Below are 22,915 nucleotides of genomic sequence, written 5' to 3' on the forward strand. Positions count from 1 at the left end.
ATGTTTACGACTTAAAATCAATCTTAGACATCTATTTATCACTAAAGTCCATGTCATATAACTCAGTATGATGTCAAATCATATAGGCAAGTAAATTATTTAAGAAATAAACAACAATGTTAAAAAGTTCTCTGGGAAATGAACTTTTAGTTGGTCACGTGGTCAAATCTTGTGAAGCCCGAAGGGCTTCTCAGTAGATTTGATCAAGTACAAACTAAAAGTTCATTTTTCAGTGAACTTTTTAACATTGTTGTTTATTTTTTAAACTTTCTTTTTTCTTACTTTCTCCGGGGATTAACATCCGTCTTCAAGTAGCCTTGATAAAATAAGATACTTCTTTGGCATGTACGAGTCTTTTTCTAGCTTTTAATGACATTGTTACTCTTTACCATTCATTTTATAAGGGAAAGGATTTTTACAAATAAAAGTTTCAATAAAATAAAGCGGGGATCGTGTCAAAACCGGAAGTGCTACTGATAAAGCATCTACCCGTGGATAAAGCATAGGTTTATCCAACGATCTGTATCATTCACATGTATGAGAAAAAAGGTGTATTTTGTTACCTTTCGATAATTTTTGACAGAATGTTGGCCTTAAAAAATTAAAGGGTTTCACCATCTTTTTTTTTCTAAACGCCAACAAAAATTGAGCTGATTTTCTTTGTATTTAAGGCTACCTTGATGGCTTTGAGATTATGTTTTAAAGTTTGTTTTGCATCAGTAATTTTTGGACTGAGTTATGGCATTTTTCATTTTTAATTTAAACCGGAATACATCTGCTGCTATGTGATACGTATTGCTAATGCAATAGTTCATATTTTTGTTTTCAATGCACCTCTGCATGCACCGGAATATACAAAAAGCATTTTTTATTTGATATAGTTAGCGAAAGCGCAACAACATAACTTGAATTAATTTGGAAATGTTTATTTTAATCAACTGTTCCCAAAAATTCAACATTGGTGGACAATGTTTGTGGAAGTATAAACTTGTCAAGATGTCACCCCCACCCCCCTGATTGTCAACATTCTTTATTCCAACATTTAAAGTGAAATATTTTGGACGGGTTTTCAAAGAAAAAGATTCAACATTAATTTTAACTCGTGTAAATCATGTCCTAAATTACCAGTAGTTTCAAATTCAGTAGCCAGAGTGTTATTTATTAGGAATTTTTTTTGATAGTCCTGCATTGAATGCTTCTTTGATTGAATTAGATTACGGAAAATTGATATTTATATACAGTGTAACCTTGGATTAATTGTTTACTTATTTATACTTTAACCCGAATTTGGAATATACATTTTTTTCTCTAGAAAAAAGAATTTTTGTGCCGAAATGGAGATGACCCTTTTAAATTCTTTTGAGGCAAGCTATTTGAAATTAAGCTTTCTTTCAGATATTTCAGTAGTCTCAAGTAAAGTTCATAATTTTTATATTGATATTTAATTAAAAAATGTCCACCTGAAATTAATACTGGACTAATCCAGTATTTCCTTAAAAATATTAGACTTAGTTTAACCAACAAATGAATGACGTAACGAAAAAATTTAAACAAATATTACTAATTCCTGGAAGAGTAGCCGGTAAGTTATTCCATTTAATGATCAGGGATTTTGATGCTCTCTGATAAGTCCAGACTTTTCCCCTAGAGCTTATCAAAGTGAGATCACTTTAAATGAATTTCCAGGAAGTTAACACACGTTTCCTTTATTGGCACACCCTTGATTTGATCATTTATCTTAAAGCTTGAAAAATAAACAACGTAATTTGAAGGATATGATTTACGAATATTTTACATGTCAAACATCAGCATCGAAGAGATTGAACCTTTTTATTAGAAAATGATGAAGTATGTACTGCTTTCTATTATTGCCTTCCATTGTTAGACAGTCGCTTAAGGTCGGACGACACGTTCCTCAAATATATGTTTTGTATCTCTTGGTATTATACAATTTTTTTTCATATTTGTCATTCTCTTCTGATTTCTACATTGTTTTCAAAATATTTTTTAAATTTAAGTACAGCAAAAATTGTGTTATAGGCCATTTAGAAGATTACACATAAGGGTTATATAAGAAATATGACCCTATGGTATCTTGGCCAAATGCCTGGTAAGGTACCCTAATTTTTGTGAGGAAACTTGCTTAAGTACCTATACTTCAATGACAAATTCTCAGGAAAATTTATATATTTTTGAGGAACGTGTCGTCTGACCTTAAATTTGAAATATAATACAGTGTTGTAAACATGCATATTATATTATGAGTGTTCTAAGTGTTGAAGAACTTAAGTGTCAAAAAGTGTCATATTGTAAAAGAATGTGATTCATCTAAATCTTTTATTATTTTCAAATTTGATTTGCTCGTGACTTTACAAACACATTCAAGTTAACTGGACATGAACCTCTCTCCCCCAATACACTGCTCAATATATTCTCGAGTATGCCTCAGCAATAGTTATTAATTGCATAAACTTTAAAAGATGATTTCTAAAATGTGAACTTTATCTTTAACCTATAAAGTGAATTACATGGACTTAATGTTTCTTATTAAAGATTATTTTTTAAATGAAGGTAGTTGTATGTGGCAAAAAAAATAAACACAGCTTATCAGAAGCCAAATCACAGAACTTATAAAATGTTAATGAAACAGAAACACATAATGACTTACTTGATTAACGATTCATTCCGTGTGTTAAAATCACATTGCATACATCAGTCCAGTCCAATACGAAAATTCATAATATTACAAGTTATCGTAATATAAAACTTATATTATAATTTTTCGTAATGTAGTTAAATTACGAATACGCGTAATATAGCGGATTGTAAGAGACTATATTACGAGTTTTCGTAATCCAAGACAAATTCAAGAATTGCAAGAAATTGAGTGGTGGGTAGCAAAGTATGACGTCAGTAATATATCGGATTCCACGGCTACTGATAGCACGCGGTCAGTTTGGTCAGTTACGCCTATCAGAAAGCATGGAAATTCAAGAAGAAAGCACAGCCAACGATAGGTGAGTTGACAATTTCTTTTATTATTCTTTTATACGAATTTTCTCAAGGATAAAACCAATTTTCCAGTAAATTTCAATATTCGCTTAAGCATGTCGCACTGGTCTATATCACCCGAACTCCCTACTTTTCTTCCGAAGTCTACCCTAAAAATCACACCCTCGTCTCATAATTCAACTGTTCGTGCAATTCTTATTGAAATACAGAGAAATCAAATCTCAGTAAGAGTCGTACAAGTTATCGCCCGTGACATCCCGCATTAAACGTCATACTTTGCTACCCGCCACTCAATTTCTTGCAATGCTTGAATCATAATATCTACAATAATATATGTTGCAATTAGATCGTTAACCATGAGACGGAAAGGGAAATGTTTCCTCTAAGTCTCTCAATCCCACTTTCAGAAGTTATACATGTAGTTGTTCCTCTCTCTCTCTCTCTCTCTCTCTCTCTCTCTCTCTCTCTCTCTCTCTCTCTCTCTGTCTGATCATCAATCTGTTTCTGTTGGCTTCCTCACTTTTTTTTCTAACGTGTAAGGATAGTGTGCTGCATTTATTGTACTGAATCAAACCTTAATGTGTCTCAGAAAAATTTTATGATTCATCTCAAAGATGATTTTTGTGACCCCTATTTCATTACAACCAAGTATTTTACAAATAAATGAGATCCCTATACCCAAGTAATATATTTTTTTTTTTTACTGTTTATATAAGATGTTTTGAAAATATGATAAAACATCTATCATTTTATAATTTAACATCTCATTTTTTACTATTTAGATCTTTACCCTTTTACATATTCATTGGTGCATGTTAAAATGGATTATAAGCTTTGTAAATAGCCTGTCATCAGTCCCTATCCATTTAAAGTTCGATCATCAAATATTTTAAAGGCGATGAAAAATATTAGGATTAAAATATAAATTGATATTTTCTCTGCTTATCAAGAATTATTGAATATTCCGTTCGACAAGAGCAAAGAGAACAGTCCTTTCCCCATTTTGTATTTGTGTAATACGAAAGCCTACAAGGGTCAAATTAGAAAATGAAGAAAAAAAAATTAAGTCGTAATAACGACTTTTTATCTCGTTACGACTTTTTATCTCGTTATTACGACTTTTTATCTCGTAATAACGACTTTCTTAAGCGTAATTACGACTTTTTATCTCGTTATTACGACTTTTTATCTCGTAATAACGACTTTTTATCTCGTTATTACGACTTTCTTAAGTCGTAATTACGACTTTTTATCTCGTTATTACGACTTTTTATCTCGTAATAACGACTTTCTTAAGTCGTAATTACGACTTTTTATCTCGTTATAACGACTTTTTATCTCGTTATAACGACTTTATAAAGTCGTAATAACGACTTTTTATCTCGTTATTACGACTTTTTATCTCGTAATAACGACTTTATTAAGTCGTAATAACGACTTTTTATCTCGTTATAACGACTTTATAAAGTCGTAATAACGACTTTTTATCTCGTTATTACGACTTTTTATCTCGTAATAATGACTTTCTTAAGTCGTAATAACGACTTTTTATCTCGTAATAATGACTTTCTTAAGTTGTAAAAACGATTTTTTTTATCTCGTTATTACGACTTTTTATCTCGTAATAACGACTTTCTTAAGTCGTAATAACGACTTTTTATCTCGTTATTACGACTTTTTTTAGTAAGATTATTTTCAATAGTTTGCTATTTTTGACCTTTCCGTATTACGGAAACTTATGAACACCTCGTGAAGTTGATTTATACATCAAACTGACAAAAGAAAATGAGTATCATCTGCTTATCTTGCACGTTGCATGGTGGAGGTGAAGGCTTCCCCAATATTTTCTCAAACATAACTTTCCTGCTGATGAAAAAGTTCATTGCCGCCCCAACACTCTTTGTTGCAATATAGCCAAATAAGCATCTTGTTTTTCATATATCATAGGTGTTTAAATAACCCTTTTCGTTAATGATCTTCTTATTTTAATTCCGAAAATGTTATAGATTAAATACATTTCAAAACAACCATTGAAGTTGTAATATTTGTTCCTAAATAAACTAGTCTAGAACCATAAAAGCATATAAATACTACGATATTAAGGTTCTTTGTTGTTTTTTTAATTGTTGATTATGCGTCTGCTTACACATATCACCTTTGGTATTATATAGCATTCAGTTTATATAGTAGGGATATTATGTGGAATGTTATTAAAATTCTGCGTTCACCCTTATGAGTAATGTTACATGTAGCTTGTTGCAAGATTTGTAATTTTTGAAACATTTATTTTTCAGAGCAACCATGTAAAGAAGTTGTCAATTTTTTGCATTGCCATTCAGTTAATGTCTTTTAATGAAGAATCATACGAAACATTATAAGTACATCTTGATGTTTTAGACGGATGTTCCTAACGGCTGTGTTATATTTATCGAATGATTGAAAAAACGAATTGTAAAAATCACAAACCTAATGATAATCAATGATGATTTAGATGAAAAAAAAATCTGGTTACGAGCTTTTAAATATTAGAGGAGAGATCAGATGAAATTCGTTTTTATAACAACTGAACAAATATAACATTCAAATAGATTTTACAATTATATAAGATATTAAGAACAAAATATCTCTGGTATAAAATAAAATCGACATGCAAAGAATCAATGGTCGATTGCAATTTATTAGAAGTAAAAGTGTTGTACCAAAGACAAGTTATAAGAAAGCATACGAAAAAGAATCAAATACATTGTGCATGGTGTAATCTTAATTCTTTCAGGTTTTATCAGCCTTTAGATTGCATAATCTCCGAAATTGTGTTCGTATCCACTTACTCTTTAACATTTCTGCTTTTTTGAAATAACATTCAGCGTTGATAACACACCATTTTGAGCATTGTGTGGCATTGATATTTGTATAAAGCTATAAAACTCCATTATATTTTGTTACTACGTGAAATTCTGTCGATAAATAGTGATTTCACGAAAACTTATCAATATTTTGTCGGGGGGGGGGGGGGGGGGGGGTTAGTATTATTTTTTAGTATTCTAAGTATACTCTTTAGTCATTTGGATTGAGTCAAGACGTCGATCTAAAAATAAATACAACCCTACCTACGTTTCACTTTCAAAAGACCTCAGCGAAAATACCTACGTTTTCAGGGTATAAATAAAATCTAATTTGAGATTCAACCCTTTCTTAACATGCAAAGTTTGGAACACTCCTCTGCAGGTTGTCCATGATATGACATTTATATTTGTCTTACAGAATAAAATTTCACATTTTATTACAATAGACAAACTGAATCTTTAAATACGTGGTATTCTCTCTAGAGTTAGTTTACTTACATTTCTTCATATTTATGATGATATAATACAGACTTGGTGTATAAAAACATATGAGTATATATATATATACTTTAAAGCCTATGTTGTTGTTGACTAACGTTATCTCAATCATCATTCTTTGGTTTTCTTTCTTCTTTTCAGAATAAGGATTCACTGGTTTAAAAAGGAAAGACTATTTCTCTTGATACAACAATACGCATTAATCATGGTATATCTCTCGCTTGGCAGTTAGAAATGTTCATACAGTACACTTTATTCTATTTATGCATTTTTTAGATTGTCGTTAAATAAATCAATTTGTCCCCAAATGTGATCTTGATTTTTCTACGAAATTCATCGAAATGATTTCCTATCGCTAAAGAAAGTAGTCTTTTTAATAAATCAATATAAAGATAACATATTACAAAAACAAAATTACGTAAATTACGTGAAATTTAAAGGTTTATCTCATCTAGGAATAGAAACAAAAAAATAAAATAAAGAGATAATTCAACATTAAGTGGAATGTAACGGTACAATTATGATTCCAAGCCTGTTTTAGCATAAAATAAGTTGCAAATTGTCTTCTGTGCTTTTCTTATCAATGCATCTTTACCTTCATGTAAAATATCGAATAATGGACACCTTTTCCAAACAGTCGCTTTTAATTATTTTTATAAACCTGATGTAGATCTATTTCTTAAGTGCGGTCTTAAATGTCTGTAACGTCTATACGACAATAAATTGAGAGCTAATACCGTCCTAACCCATGTGTTTGTTTCCAAGGATATTTTTTTCTAAAAGGTAATAAATTACACAAAAGGGTGAACAAAGTAATTTTAGCAACATTCCACAAAATATCCCTATTATATAAATGCTATATAGTACAAAGATGATATGAATAAGTAGATGCCTAATTAACAATTTAAGAAAAAACACACAGAACCTGTATCGTAGTATTTATATGTCTGCTGCTCTTATGGTTCTAAACTAGCTAATTTAGGTATATTACAACTTTATAGGTTGTTTAAAAAAGTTTTTAATCTAAAAAGTTTTCTTGATAAACGAAGAAGGCACAGAAGCCCAATAGTACAAACAAAATAAAAATAAAATAAAGAAAAAAAAATTATTAAATAAAGAAAAAATTAATAATTTTGTTTTTCGTTTTATATTAATTTCGTTTCTCTATATATATTAATTTGGTTTTTCTTTATTCCATTTTGGTCTGCGTTATTGGGCTTCCGTAAGAAGGAGTATTCAAACAGTTATGATATAAAAAAAAAAGTACAAGTTAGCCTGTTGTCAGTTTTTTTTAAATTCTTTGACAATTATTCTTGAGTGCTACCATGTAAAGAAGTTGTCAGAATATCAACAGTCTCGTCTAAAGTCATCATTTTGTAAGTTCTATGGTCGATACTATGACTTTGTCAGCAAATACAATTTATCATTGAGTGTATTGCTGATTGACGTTTTTCAATTGTAAGTCCATTAATTACACACTGAATATATGCCAGGCTCACATTATCGGACCCCGAGCGAATCTGGAGCGCACTCAAAGCGGACCCAGATCGGTCCCAAAATTTCTGAAAGCGAACCTGATGCGGAACCCGAGCGAACCTGGGAAGTAAAGCCGGGATCCGCTTCGGTTTCGCTCTGGTGTTAGATTGTGTCCGTCGGTACTGTACATGTATATACTGGGATAGAGTCATGGCATCTTTCCAAAAATAAATACAACCCTACCTACGTTTGACCTTCAAAAGACCTCAACAGAAATACCCAAGTTTTTAGGTTATAAAAGAATTCTATTTTGAGCCTTTTCAAGAATGCACCGAGAAATGTCTTTCGTGAGAAAACTGTCTTCTTTTTACTTATAAATTAATATAACATTAAATTATATATTATAAAATTCGACTGTTTTTTTTTTCAAAATAATCATGCATGTGTAGTAGAGATTAAAGCAGAAATGTTGACAAAGAAATTTATGCAAATACTATTATATATTGTGAACTAGTTAGCATTTAAATGATGAAAATATAAAATTTTAAAATCATATTGAAATTTTTTTCTGTGATGTTAAAATTCGACTGATTTACAGCGATCTGTTTTCACTTTGTGCCCTGTCTCTCACCTAAATACACTTAAATTACGATGATATGGTCACGCTAATGATTATGACTTGCCGGAGAACCGAGAAGGCTTATAAGAATAATTCCTTCATATAAACAAATGCTCGATTATTTTGCATATGCTGTAAAAAATAAGGTCAAATACAGATTGTGTTGTTATCATAGTACTAATCATTTTTCAAAACAATGTTTTTAAAAACCATTAAAAAGACACAAAACTATATAACTGCATCTGAATTACACTATGGGCGTTTAGGTGCTTACGCAATGAATGTTAAAAAATATAAATATACATGTATGTCCTTAATTTATAGAATTTCAAGACAGAAAAATCAATCCATTTAAAACATTTAGATGTGTAACTCATCTGTTGCAGAAAAAAAGATTGCATAAAAATAATATTTAAAATCAAGAACAATGTTACATGTTGCAGGCCTAGGTTTTGTAAAATTTCTGATATTTTCTCCTGAGTGCTAAATGTCAAAAATAAATATACATGTGCACCATGTAGAGAGGTTGTCAATAATTTGTATCGCATTAAATCGAAGATAGCCATTAGGTTGGTAACTTGCACACAAGAACCGTACGAAACACTTTAAATATGACAGGATTGCAATTGGTAATTTAAAACAGACTTATTAAATTATGGATTTCATTTTCATTTATAAAATGTTTGTGAAAATAACAAATGGTTATCTTGTTCAACATTGATTTAAATAATACAAACTGGGTTCAGAACTCTGTAATATTAGAAAAGAGATTGGTTTAAATTGGGTGTAAAGGCTGAGTGCAAATGCATTTTGAATAGCATTCCACACTTATTAGAGCATATCAAGCGGAAAATATCTCATATATCCACAGACACTGAAATTTAACCCAAGGTCAATTTAAGGGACAAAAATGTTTTGTATCAATTTAAAAAATATAACAAAAAGTGTACCATACCGAATGAGATACAAAAAACATGGTGTATTTTTAATTTTCTTCATCGCTAACTCTTTTTTGACATGCAAAGTTGATACAAGTAATACTCCTTTCTAGATTGACCCTGGTATGACATTTATATTTGTCTTTCAGAATAAAATTTCTGAATATATTGTTACTATAGAGAAACCGAATCTTTAGATACATGATATCCTCTCAATAATTATACTTTACAAATATTCCTGTTTTCTTACGTCTTTTCAAAATAGGGATTAACGGTTTAAACAAAGAAGGACTCTTAATCTTGTAACAATATTACAGATAAAAAATGGTTAATCTCTTTTCTGGCAGTGAGTCAGAGATTTTCATACGAGGGGCGTTCAATAAATAATGTCATTGGGGCTCAAAAAGTAGCAAACGACGCTTTTCAATGATTTCTTTAAAACGGTGTAAACTACTCCCGATATGATGTCTATCAAATTTGCTATGTGTCTTAAAGTCAATCATACAACATCAAATATTTTGTGTTGAAATTTGGCAAACAGTACATAAGTTGTTATAATTTTTGTTGGCAAGGAGGGTACCCATTTTTGATGCCCATTATATAAATTTTTTCTTTGAAATACTAATATAAAACACATCGGTTGCTGTAAATGTCACATATTTCAGTGAATATTTCTTTTGGATATTTAACAAGTTTTACAGCAGCTTTAATGTTGCTTTTATTTTTCTAGTTTACTGATTCTTTACCATTCATTTATAATGCAGTGTCTCGAGTAGCCCTTGTTTAAATAAAACTATGTGATGAAAATGGTCACATAAACTGTTATAAATTCATTAAAGATTCAATAATGTGCTTTATGTCATATGACTACTATGTTGTATGTAATCGAGCTAATGACATTATTTATTGAACGCCCCTCGTACATTACACTTTATTTCCCCTACGCAGTTCTTTCAGATTGTTAAAAAAACATTTAGATTAGTGTGATCTTGATTTAATTACAAATTTCGTCGGAACGTGCTCCGAGTGCTTGCGGCTTGCGAAAGTAATCTTTAATGAACCAAATATAAACTTACAGTACAAAATTTCTGTATATGACGTGAAATTTAAAAATGTACTTTATCTAGGAATAGAAACTTAAAAAAATAAGAGAAATTTCAACATGAAGAGGAATGTAAGGGTATAATTAATTAAGATTTCAAATCTGGTTCAGCAAAATGTAAGGTGAAATTTGTCTTCTGTGCTTTTCTTTCATGTAAAATACATCTTCACTCTTTCCAACAGTTGTTTTAATTATTTGTATCAACTTAAAGGATGGTGTGTTTGATTTCCCAAACACAATAAACTAAGGGTGGTCTATAATGTCTATGACTTTTTCTACGACGAAAAAATGAAAGTTAATACTGCCCAAAATACTTGTGTTTTTTCCCAAAGATATTATTTCGTAAAGGTAATAAATTACACAAAAGGGTGCACACGGGAATTTTAGCATTATTTAACACTTCACAAAGACCATAGAACGTATAAAAAGGTTTAGCAAGACATTTAATTTCTGTCTTTTTTTCGAATTAGAATTAAACATTAACAGAAAAATATATTTTCTTCATATAAACCATACATTTCGCCCGTCTAGCACAGTGGTTTGAGCATCTGCTCTAGATTCGCGAAGTAAAAACTTTATCCTTACGTCTCGGGTTCAGTTACCATTATAGAGACGTGGAGAGACCATATAAACCGAGGTCCCGTGTCGCAGTAGGTGCTGGTACGAAAAAGATCCCTCCCTGCTCAATGGCCCTGAATGCCGAGTATAATACAAAAAATGCAGCTCTCCATCGGCAGGTGGTAGTGTCTCCATATGAGTGAAGCGTGTTGAGAGGGATATTAAACAATATGCAATCAATATTATACCTGATGTACAATGTGGTGATAAAACTTTATTCTTTGAAAAATTAGAAGATTCTCTATCTATACTCACTGTCAATAGAAACGCAACACTCTAATTTTGGGGTTAAAATTATATACGGGATATACGGGATATAACTATGTCACAAAAAAGTTAAGACATCTTCAACTTTGACAGATCAGTTATTTAACGGTTGAATGATTTTCATACCATAACTGGAAGTTGATTTTTAGCCCTCTTAAGAGAAATCAAAAATTAGCATTTTTTTAAAATAAAATTATTGACAATTTTGGGGTTTTAAGGTTTTGTGTCTATTAATAAAAAAATATCCTCTTTTCTTATCTGGATGTGATGCCTGTATTTCCTCAAAATGACGGAAAGCACGCATTTCGATTGCTAATGCTTGAAATTCTCAAAATGAAGAAAAAGGATGCAAATATACACTACATAACGACTTTTCGGGGTCATGTGTTTCAAAAGCATGAATGACAGTTCCTTGACCAGAAGTCTAAGGGTTACTATACACTACACATGTACGCCAAGTTAGAGAAAATTCGACGTCAGTATCTGAAAAAACAGGCATTTAAAAATGTCAAAAAATTTAACTCAGATAAAGACATTAATAAACCTAATGCTTGGTAGAAATCTGGCTGTGTATGGTGCACATGCCAGACTGTCGCGCTTTAATTAAATGGTCGGAAGGGGGGGGGGGTATTTTAAAAGTTGTCTGTTATTAAACAGGGCTAAAAATCAACTTCCGGTAATGGAATGAAAATCAATTAACCGTTAAATAACTGATTTGGCAAAGTAAAAGATGACCTAATTTTTCTGCTACATTTACATAGTTGTATCCCGTATATACTTTTCACTTAGGTAAATTAGAGTGGTGCGTTTCTATTGACAGTGAGTATATATTGTGCTCCATTGCCTGATTACCTTTCATTGTCGAAGCAATCAGACTAATTATGTTGGTTTTGCACAGCTAGGAAATAAGATGAAATAGTATATATAACTGCATTTGAATTACAAATGGGCGTGTACGTGCTTAGCTATGTGAAAATATTATCGTGCTACTGTCAAATCTTAAAACAGAATGAAGATAATCTTAACTATATAAACTGAATGCTGTTAAGTATCAAAATAGATGAATAATTAGACTTATGTATAATTGACATTTTTAAAAGTACGTCAGAAAACCTATATCTTAGTATTTATATATCTGCTGATTTTATGGTTGTAGACTACTTTATTTAAGTACAATTATTACAATTTTATCGGTTGTTTAAAAAAGTTTTTAATCTATAAAATTTCTCATTAAAATTTATCAAACCATTAATGAAGGTTTATTTAGAAAGCTATAATATGAAGAAAACAAGCAGAAGTTAGCATGTTGCAATATTTCTAAAATATTTGCCAGTTACTCCTGAGTGCTACCATGTAAAGAAGCTATTCACTTGTTTTCATTGCAAAAAAAAAAACAAAAAAAGATTGTCATTTTGTCATTCAGTTGTTGTCTTGCAGTGACGAACCGTACGAAAAATTTAGTTCAGCTTGATATTGCAGATGGATGTCCTTAACATTTGTATTATTCTTATAGAATTCATTTTCATTTACAAAAAAAAGCAAACAAACAAACAAACAAAAAACAAAAACAAACAAACAAACAATTTTGAAAATCTATTATTTTTTACGATTATCATGTTCAATGTTGATTTATATTATGAAAGCTAATACAGAACTTTTAAATATTAGAAAAGAGATCAGGTGAAATTTGGTTTTTAACGTCCCAATGAAAATACCCAGCATATAAACCACAAAATATCCCAGTATCAAAAGACATCAAAATTGAATCAGTAGTCAATTCATTGAAAGTTAGTGCTGTACCAAGAACAAAACATGTTATAAGATAGCAAACTAAAAAGATTCAGATACATTGTACATGGTGTAATCTTTTCTCTTCATTTTTTAGGCTTTATTAGTCCTTAGATTGCGTAATTTCCAAAGTTGTGTACACATCCACTTTTCTTTTCTGTTCTATTTTTGCTACTATATGAAATAACATTCAGCTTTGGACGGTATCACAGTGAGCGATTTTGAGAATGTCGTTACATTTATATTTGCATAACGCTATAGAATCCATAATATGTTGTTATTATGGGGATAATAAATCTTCAACAACATGAGATTCATTTGAGAATCAAAAAATTCACGGTAACCTATCAGTATTGTGCATTTTATTCTTACTAATTATTTTTTAGCATATATGTTTACTCTTCAGTCATTTGGCTTGAGTTATGACATCGATCCAAAAATGATCACAACCTTACGCGTACCTACGTTTGAATAGATCTTTAACTGAATAAGAACGTCTGATACCCTTTTTTTCTTGTCCAGGAAATTTTGGTAATTAATAGTGCCCCAAATCTAAAAAATAAAAGGGCTGTCCCCCTCCCTTTTCCATCTGAAATTTCATCCTACAGACCTGAATGAACATGACTATACACTATTAAAGATTCTTTGATCATCACACATGAACTTCCTTAAGCATTATAAGTGATTCCAATATAAAAACATACTTTTGATCTATCAGTAATAGCTGAATCCACACTTTTCAAAAGTTATGTCCCTTTGTCGCCATCTTAGGGGATAAACCCATAGAATCATCACAGTACCTTTTGTAGTTTTTAGGTTTGTAACTTTGTCATTTGACAGGGAAGAATTGTTGCATTGTGTACACTGATTGCCCCATGTTGGGGCTACCTACACATTCAAAGAAAACAATTTAAACAGTGGATTCATCATAGCCCATCCAAATGTTTGGTAGCATAAAGAGGAGAAATGTTGTTTCTTTACCTTTTGACCTTTTGGTTGACCCTGCAAAGGGAAGCAACTCTTGTAAAGTGTGGATTGGTCTATTGTTCCCTATATGTAGCTCATTTAGAAAACTTACTATACAAAGTCGATGTTTCCAATATAAACACACATTTAGTACTTCACTATGCAAAGTCAGTGTTTCCTATATAATTACACATGTAACTCACTAGGCAAAGTCAGTGTTTCCTATATAAACACACATGTACCTCACTATGCAAAGTCAGTGTTACCAATAGAAACAAACATTTAGTACCTCACTATGCAAAGTCAATGTTTCTAATATAAACACACATGTACCTCACTATGAAAAGACAGTGTTTCCTGTATAAGTACACATGTAACTCACTAAGTACATAATAATGATGGCAAGACATTAAGTATATGTTGAAAGACAAGAGATATAAAAAAGTTTAATTTCTCATTTATGGAATGACCTTGACCTTTGACTTTTACATGAAATTTAATGTCAAAGGTCACTGATTTTTATGCAGTTTGTCCCATGTCTCTGCGACTTCTAATTCTGAAAATATTTAATTATTTGTAAAATTCCAAAATATTCAGGGGCAATAACTCATTGAGGGATCACCGAATACAGGGGCGTAGTATCAGGGGGGGCCAGGGGGGGCCAGGCCCCCCCACTTTTTCTCCCGACATTACCTTTACTATAGAAAATGTTAACTGAAAGGAAGGTTGGCCCCCCCACTTTTCAGCAAAGGGTAGTGTTATAAAGAAAATTTACCCTAAAAAGCTTGAATTGAAAGATAGTTGGTCTAGAAAAAAGTAAGCTACTACCCCCCCCCCCCCCCCCCCCCCCCCACGAAATAGGATTTTCGACTTCGGACAACTTTTAAATTTTCCTTTTTTTTTTTTTTTTTTGCTTGTCAACTTTTTCAGGTAAGTAAAAAAAAAAATTTCTCAGGATGGCCCCCCCACTTCCAAAAACGATGCTACGCGCCTGGAATACTTTCGCAATGATAGGTTTCAGAGTCCCCTCAATCAGTCAAAGACATCAGTGAAGGTTTCATGTCTCTGCGGTTTACGGTTTCAAAGTAGTAACAATAAAAAGATTTTTTCGCACCTAGAGTGTTATCTTTTAAAAGGGACAATCTTAAGGGACACGAATTAAATCTTTTAAGTAGTTTAAAGATAACATATACCGGTAAATGTTGCTAAGACAGTTTGTATATTATGAAAGTCAGAAAATATGAAGAGCTGAATTTCTCCTTTTTGGAATTACCTTTACCTTTGACCTTTTTATAAGTTTAAAGGTCAAAGGACAATGAATCCTCTGCAGTTGGTCCCATGTCTCTATGACTTTCACAATGAATAGATTCCAGAGTCCTCTTAATTAGTCGATGTCATTAGTGAAGGTTTCATTACATTTAACGGTTTTGGAAGAGTAGCGATAACAAGCATTTCTTTCAGCAAAGGGGCAATAATTTAAAAGGGGTCATAGTTCATACGCATCAAATTTTTTCCTAACTTTTAATTACCTTTATGATAAACAAAAAGTCATTTCAATAAATGTCGAAACAAAAAATCAGAGGAAGAAAAATAAGAAGAATCGGAATAATAAGAAACAGAAAACAAATAGGTCTTTCCACAGAAAGGTGGAATGATCTCATAAAAAACATAAGCATAAACATAACTTAATTCCCCAATCAAAGTTCGTTATTCTAACTTTAAAAATGTCTTCCAACTTGATTATTATGCCCCCTTTATCGAAGATTCGGGGGTATATAGTTTTTGTCGTGTCCGTCCGTCTGTCTCTCTGTTTGTCCGCAAAACCTTAAAAACCTTCACTTTGCCCATAACTTGTGATTTAGTGCAGCTATGACTTTCATATTTCACATATGTATTCCTTGTGACATGGCCACCAAATTTGACCATCTGACATTGACCTTGGAGTTTGACCCACTTTCCCACATACATTTCAAACTTTTACTTTGGTCATAACTTTTGAACGGTAGATACTAGGACTTTCATTAGTTTTGCTTTAATCTATTTCACATAAGTACTCTTTGTGGCAAGAACTTTTATTTGGATACAACAACTTAGACCTTTTGACCTTGACCTTGGACATTTCCATACTTAGCAAAAACTTTACACTTGGCCATAAAGGAAAGGGCTAGCTAGGGCTTTCATACTTTGTGAGAAGACCTTTCATTGGATTCCAAGAACTTTGACCTTGACGTTTGATCTACTTATTTTAAAAAAAAAAACGAACCTTGGCTATGACTTTCACTGGGATATAGCTACGGCTTTCATACTTCATATATTAAATTCTTTTGACAAGACCTTTCATCGGATATCAAGAACTTTGACCCCTTTGACCTTGGGGTTTGATCAACTTTTTAAAAACTTTAACCTTGGTTCCATTTCTTGATATTTACATTTCCAATGTCTTTGTCCGAGTCAAAATTACAAATTGTAAATGTACTTTATTTCCCCATCAATATATTAGCGCGAATCAAAGAAACACTTTCAGGGCGAGACAGACAGCTAGACAGAAGCAGGGCTTTGGGCATGTTGATTGGCGGAATCAAAGCATGTAATTATAAGGAATAACTGTCAGGGTTTTTTTTATTTTATGACGATAATCAATTGATTGGCTTGCGTGATAATTTTATGCATAAACGTCCCAATCGATTGATCACATCATGAAATCGAAAAATTAGACATTTATTCCTTAAATATAGTACCAAGTTTCCTTTATTATCATTTTATTGTGTTAAGCTAGTTTCCCTTTTGATTTGCTGCATGAAAACATGTTTCATTATAAAATCACTTCTTCAATCAATGTACATGAACATTGCTCACATTAAAGTTGATGTTATATATCTTTTCACACTCTTGTTAGTGTATTTTGAGTAATAATGGATTTCGTTCACCTGATCAATACAGAGGGTTCATGGAGGACATGATCGGTCCTAAGGGAATGCTTTCTCCTTCTATACAACTGATTCCATCACTGGTTACAAAGGGGTCATATTTTTGCCTTTTCAACTGTTAAGTATTGATGATAAAATTTATTTCTATTCATTAACATCAACTTTTTTCATTTGATCAATTCATAGATAAAATAGAGGTTAAATGACCTTACACCATTAAACTAATAAGAGATGATAATAAAAGTTATCCTCATGTCAACATAGGACAAAAACAATGGAGTAGATACCGGGTTTCCTGAGAGACCTGTATGTTTTTCTTTTACTTAGTGGTCTTGGAGTGCAGAAAAGACTGTAAAAGTCAACTACGAGATTTTTTTAAAACTTGTATTATTCCATCATGAACTTCTACAAGTTAGATTTAAATAATATTGATTGTAAAGATTTACCAAAAGTACACAAATGGTATATAGTACATTGTATAAGTATTGTATCAATTACATTACGATGAAACATAATATTTATATTAACATATTATTAATAAAACATATCAATTACACGTAAACAATAAGAAAATACACGTGTACTTCATTTCAAAGCTACAAATACAGCACATATACAGATATTTATTATTATGATTCTAGCTGCAATAACGCATCACTGCCCATTTTTTTGATCAGACTGTCTCAAAGGTTACCCTTTATGCACTACATACATCATCTCATTTACATAATCTAGGTGAGAGTATTTTAATAAGGTATAGTGTCCAGCTCTCGATCCCTTGCGATTTTCTGATTTCCTTAATTAGGACACGATAATATTTTCATTAGTTATTTCAGTTAAGTGTGAAGTTTTGTATAAGGTAACACTCTTTTTCGACAGAAGCATCCAGCGTAAACAATTCACACCTTGATATTATTAACAATTAACATTGACACAGAAATAGTCTTTTGCACAAGCAACAAATCAGGTGTTAGAAGAAAGTTCCAGTCGTAAAGCTTGCAGTTAGGAGGCATGTACTATTTACCTTGAGTGCAGCTATCATCATACATGTAGGTTGTGAAGAACTGCAAAACTTTACACTTAACTGAAATTACCAATGATAATTCATACAATTTAGTGCCTACACAGGTGTGAAGAGAATTAGTTTGAGAAGGAAACGTTCTAAAATTATCTTGAACCTCCCTCCCTAATCATGTGAGCCACATATATTGTGTATTTGAGCTAAAAAAAATAAACACATGACTTAGCATAGATTTACGTGATATATGTTTTTAACATGTTAAATGTTCAAATAAAAATTTTCACTAATTTGAAAATTAATACACAGTTATGTTAAGGACCAATATGGAAAATGTGAGCTTTGCACCGTTTTAATATGTATTACTTCTTTTAAAAAAAATTTAAAGCAACTGAATACTTGTAGAAAATGTGATTTATAGCTATCAATAATGGATAGGACTGGGCCATAGTTATTACCAGTCATATCGCACGTATCAGCTGTTTGTCACGTGACTTGTATAAAAATAGAATTGTTAAGCTGAATGTAGGAAATGGAGATAGTGCAAGGGCATACGCTTGTTTTTCAAGAAAAAAATTGATACACATTAAATAAGGTTTATATCCTCTACCCAAAAAGTGCTGGGAGCTAGTCAGTGCTGTTTGTTAAGTACTTATAATTTTGCCGAAAATTCTTATAATAGCTAAAAATTTCAACTTCGCTTAAATTCTGTTATAAATAAAATTACTGTTATGCAAACCAGGATCAGCTCCCAGCACTTTTCAAAATATACACTATATGAGCAATAAATATTCCAAATTTCATCTCAAACAAAATAGTCTATGCCCTTGCACTTTTGATGTAAATTATTAATACGCTCATCGTTTTAGCGATATTCTCTACATTCCGTATCCCTGTGCAGCTTCAATGCTACAAGATAAATTCATATTCTATATTCTATATTCTACATTGTATTTAATAAATTATTTTCTTTTAGTTTTAATGATTAGGTTAAAAAATTAGCAATGGTATAATATTTACTTTAGAATTCTTGTAGGCCTAATTATTAAACCAGTGAATCTGGTCCTCTGGATCACTGTGCTGCGTCATGTCAAGACTGATAACGTCATATTTGACGAAAGGCTTTCTTCTATTACTCAACTGTATCGCTATCAAGTATTGCAATTTTACAAGATTTTATGAATAATCGATAAAATGAATAAATTCAAGTTATTATTTACGCATGATCATGCCGTTAATTAATTTTTATGGCTTGCTAAATTTCAATGACGTCACAATTAAACTTCCAATACGATGTACAAGGAATGTGAACTCTGACCTTCCTTATATATTGTGCTTTTACATTTGTCAGATAACACAGGTTTGCACTCATTGGTCAGATAACACAGGTATGCACACAGATCATTATTCAGGAAATTCACATGTCCTTTATCAATTGATAATTTAGAAATCAGAAAAATGCATTTATTTACATAAATTCCCGTCTTTTTCATAGGTATCGGAATCAAATTTAAAGAGGGGGACTGATTGAAAGTGTAGGGGGAGGGACTAAACCAACTAAGAAAAGGTAAACCCCAATTTTCAATGCCTTTATATATTTATATGAACATATATATTTGCAAAAAAGTGCAAAAAGCTACATCGGCTTATCAATTTAATATCAAAAAATGTTTAATTTTATTATTTCAGGGGTTGAATAGTGCAGCACTTCCTGCGGATTAAAGAATTAAATCAACTCCTTCGTCTGACTTTCACATCAGGATAAATTTTTCAACAGGAATCCAAATGCCTGCCCAGGCTCCATCAATGTTCCTGATGAATGCTAATTATGCTAACCCCAGCAACCAACAGCAGAGTGTTTACTTTAACAATGGAAACCCTGTTCAGATTGTCGGAACGCCTTATCCAGTTGTGTATAACTTTATACCTCAAATTGCTGTACAACCTGTACTAGCTAACACTGGTTCTCTGAACCCAGTCCAAAGCAATCAAGGAACATTTTTTATGCAAACACCATTTTTACAAGGACAACAAGTGATACAAACTGTAAATGGTTTAAATAACAACATAATTCAGACAAAACAGGAGCCAATGTTACTGACAAACACTGGACAGACAGGGGCTGTCACAAATGGTCCTACTTGCCAACAACTATCAGTTTTACCACAGACATCCACAGATCCAAGTGCATCCAATTCTCAATCGATCAATCAAGCAAACATATCTCAGGCAAATGGCACCACCTGTAATTCTGCTTTCCAAGTGAATCAGAATTCACTCTCTGCAGCATCTCAAGCTTCTGCAGCACAAGTTTTAAACAATTCTGGATCTATTAATGAGGCGAACCATTCTCAGATTAAGGGTAAAACCTGTAGTCCTGCTTTCCAAGTTCAGATGAATTCAGTGTCAGTATTATCTCAAACTCCCACTGCATCAACTTCAACCAATTCTGTCAATCAGATAAACATTTCTCAGAATGAGGGCATACTCTGTCTCAGCAGTAATCCTGCTTTCCAAATTCATCAGAATTCACTGTCAGTATTATCACAGAATTACACAGCATCAGCTTCAATCAATTCTGGATCAGTCAACCAAGCAAATATTTCTCAGTCAGCTCAGAGCACAAGTTGTACTCCTGCTTGCAAAGTTCAGATGAATTCAGTACCAGTTTTATCCCAGACTTCCACAGTATCAGTACCATCCAACTGTGACTCCAACAATGAAATAGCATCTGACAAGACATTATGTGACAATAAGCCAAATAGTGTATTGCTGCAAACCAGATCCCCATGTGAGAAAACAGCAGAAAACATACAGCAGCCAAAGAAATTCAAGGCAAGTATGCCAGGTCAGAAGTGCCGTCCATTCAGAAGTTTTAAATTAGTTTTAGATAATGATACAGAGCCTGTTGTCTCCTCTTCCTTGTGCAAAGCAAGAACTTTAGAAAAGAGTGAAAATGAGGACAGTTCACCTGGTAGTTGTTCTCAAGAAAAGGAAAATGAGACTCGAAGAGCAGACATTAAAGACTTCAATGAACAATCTAGAGAATCTTCAACAATTGGAAAAGATACCAATGATTCAGAGAATTTGAAATGTGCAGGAGATAACAACTCAAATGACTTTGATGATGAACAGTTGAAAGATGATGAAAAGATTAGGGTTAAGTTCAAGGAGAAGGATTTAATGCAGAATACACAGAAAGGCAAGAAAAGTAGATGCAATCTGTGTGGAAATTATGTAGTGAAGTTGGATTTACATTTTGAAAGATACCATAGTACTCCGTCCAAGTGTAAATATTGTGGAAAGATGTTTGAGGATATGTGGGAAACAAAAAAGCATATGCAAAAGGAGCATTTAGAACAATTGAAGAAAGAATTCACTTGTAACATTTGCCAAAAACCATTTTCGGAAAAACAAGATCTAAGAAACCATAAATTTGCAGCTCATGGAAGTAAAAGAAAATTCACTTGTGAGGAGTGTGGAAGAAATTTCAATCATTTATCAACATTGGAAAGTCATCGCAAAGTTCACACTGGGGACGACAGAAGCTATGTTTGTGAAATATGTGGTAAACGGTTCCCTACCCGAAACACATTGAGGCATGCAAGAATGCATAGTCAGACAAGGGAATGCAAGTGCCCCTATTGTGATAAGTCTTTCAATGAAAAGGATCAACTTCAGAAACATCTACGCTTACATACGGGTGAAAAACCTTACAAATGTAAGCATTGTCCAAAAGCCTTCAACCACAATGTTTCTCTTAAAGCTCATGTGAAGAAGTACCATCCTGATGTGGGACACAACGCTGAGTCGGATTCTATGGATGTTAAAGTGATAGGATAATTTTTATGCCCTGAGAAGGGTCTTTTTAGTATTTTTTTTTAAAGGTTTTTACTTTTATTTAGAAAACAAATAAATTGATGCATGTCATTTTTCTTGCCTCCATACAGTATTTATAAATTATGTTCAGTTAGCTCTTTGAACATGTTGAATAAAGGTCAAAAACATATTGCTATGGGATGTATTACTGTCTTGTTGGGTCTTCTGCTAAAACTATGCAAGTATGGGTAAATCCTGAATATATCATGTTACAATATGTATAAGAATCATAGTCATAGACATTGTGTTTAAAAATATAACGGAAAAGGACAACAGAATCTAACCTGGTGCTCCATGCAGTGACCCTACTAGGCTAGTGCTTTAGAAACGAAGCTATCCATGCCAGGCATATCGATCATTTAAATGGCAACAAACAATTGAATCCTTCCACACCCACCCACCCCATCCCCTAAATTGTCTTTGACCTAGAAAACGCAACCCATGTTCTTATTCTGTCGTCTCGGTGAAGTAGCGCATCCTTTTTTGAAAATGTGTGTGTGGGGGGGGGGGGGGGGGGGGGTGTTAAAACTTCTAGTATCAATTTTTATGCCCTCTTCGAAGAAGGGAGGGGATATATTTTTCTGCTGTTGGTCGGTCTGTCAGTCCACCATTAGTTTCCGTTCATTTTCTTCACAGAGTTTGCACATATTGAAATAAAATTTAGGTACATGAGTATCCAAATTAATCATAATATCTAGACCAAGTTCTGTTTTGGGTATGATCGTGCCAATGTGGATAGAGTAATGAACCTTGGACTTCAAGTTATATGGGGAGGGGGCATATTGATATATGCTATATTAACCACTTTTGATTATGCAACAACACAAAATTGGTGGTGGTGGTAGTGGGTTTGCAACTGGACTTTGAATTCACATCATTTTCTATAGAACAATGTTACATTTGGAAAATAGCTACCTTTCCCAAATCCCACTAGTACTACGGCCGCGTCTCTGAACCTGCATGC

At 32.4% G+C, this 22,915-nt stretch overlaps 1 long non-coding RNA gene across 1 annotated transcript in view; it reads left to right on the forward strand.

Annotated features, from left to right (window-relative positions):
- The window catches only part of LOC134267447 (uncharacterized), a 58,867-nt gene that overhangs the window by 27,259 nt on the left and 8,693 nt on the right, over nt 1–22,915 (forward strand). The window lies entirely within an intron of this gene.

This window comes from Saccostrea cucullata, unplaced genomic scaffold (genome assembly GCF_032062105.1).
Source record: "Saccostrea cucullata isolate Sc308-1 unplaced genomic scaffold, CSIRO_AGI_Scuc_v1 ctg1914, whole genome shotgun sequence".
In the NCBI taxonomy this organism is placed as follows: Eukaryota; Metazoa; Mollusca; class Bivalvia; order Ostreida; family Ostreidae; genus Saccostrea; species Saccostrea cuccullata.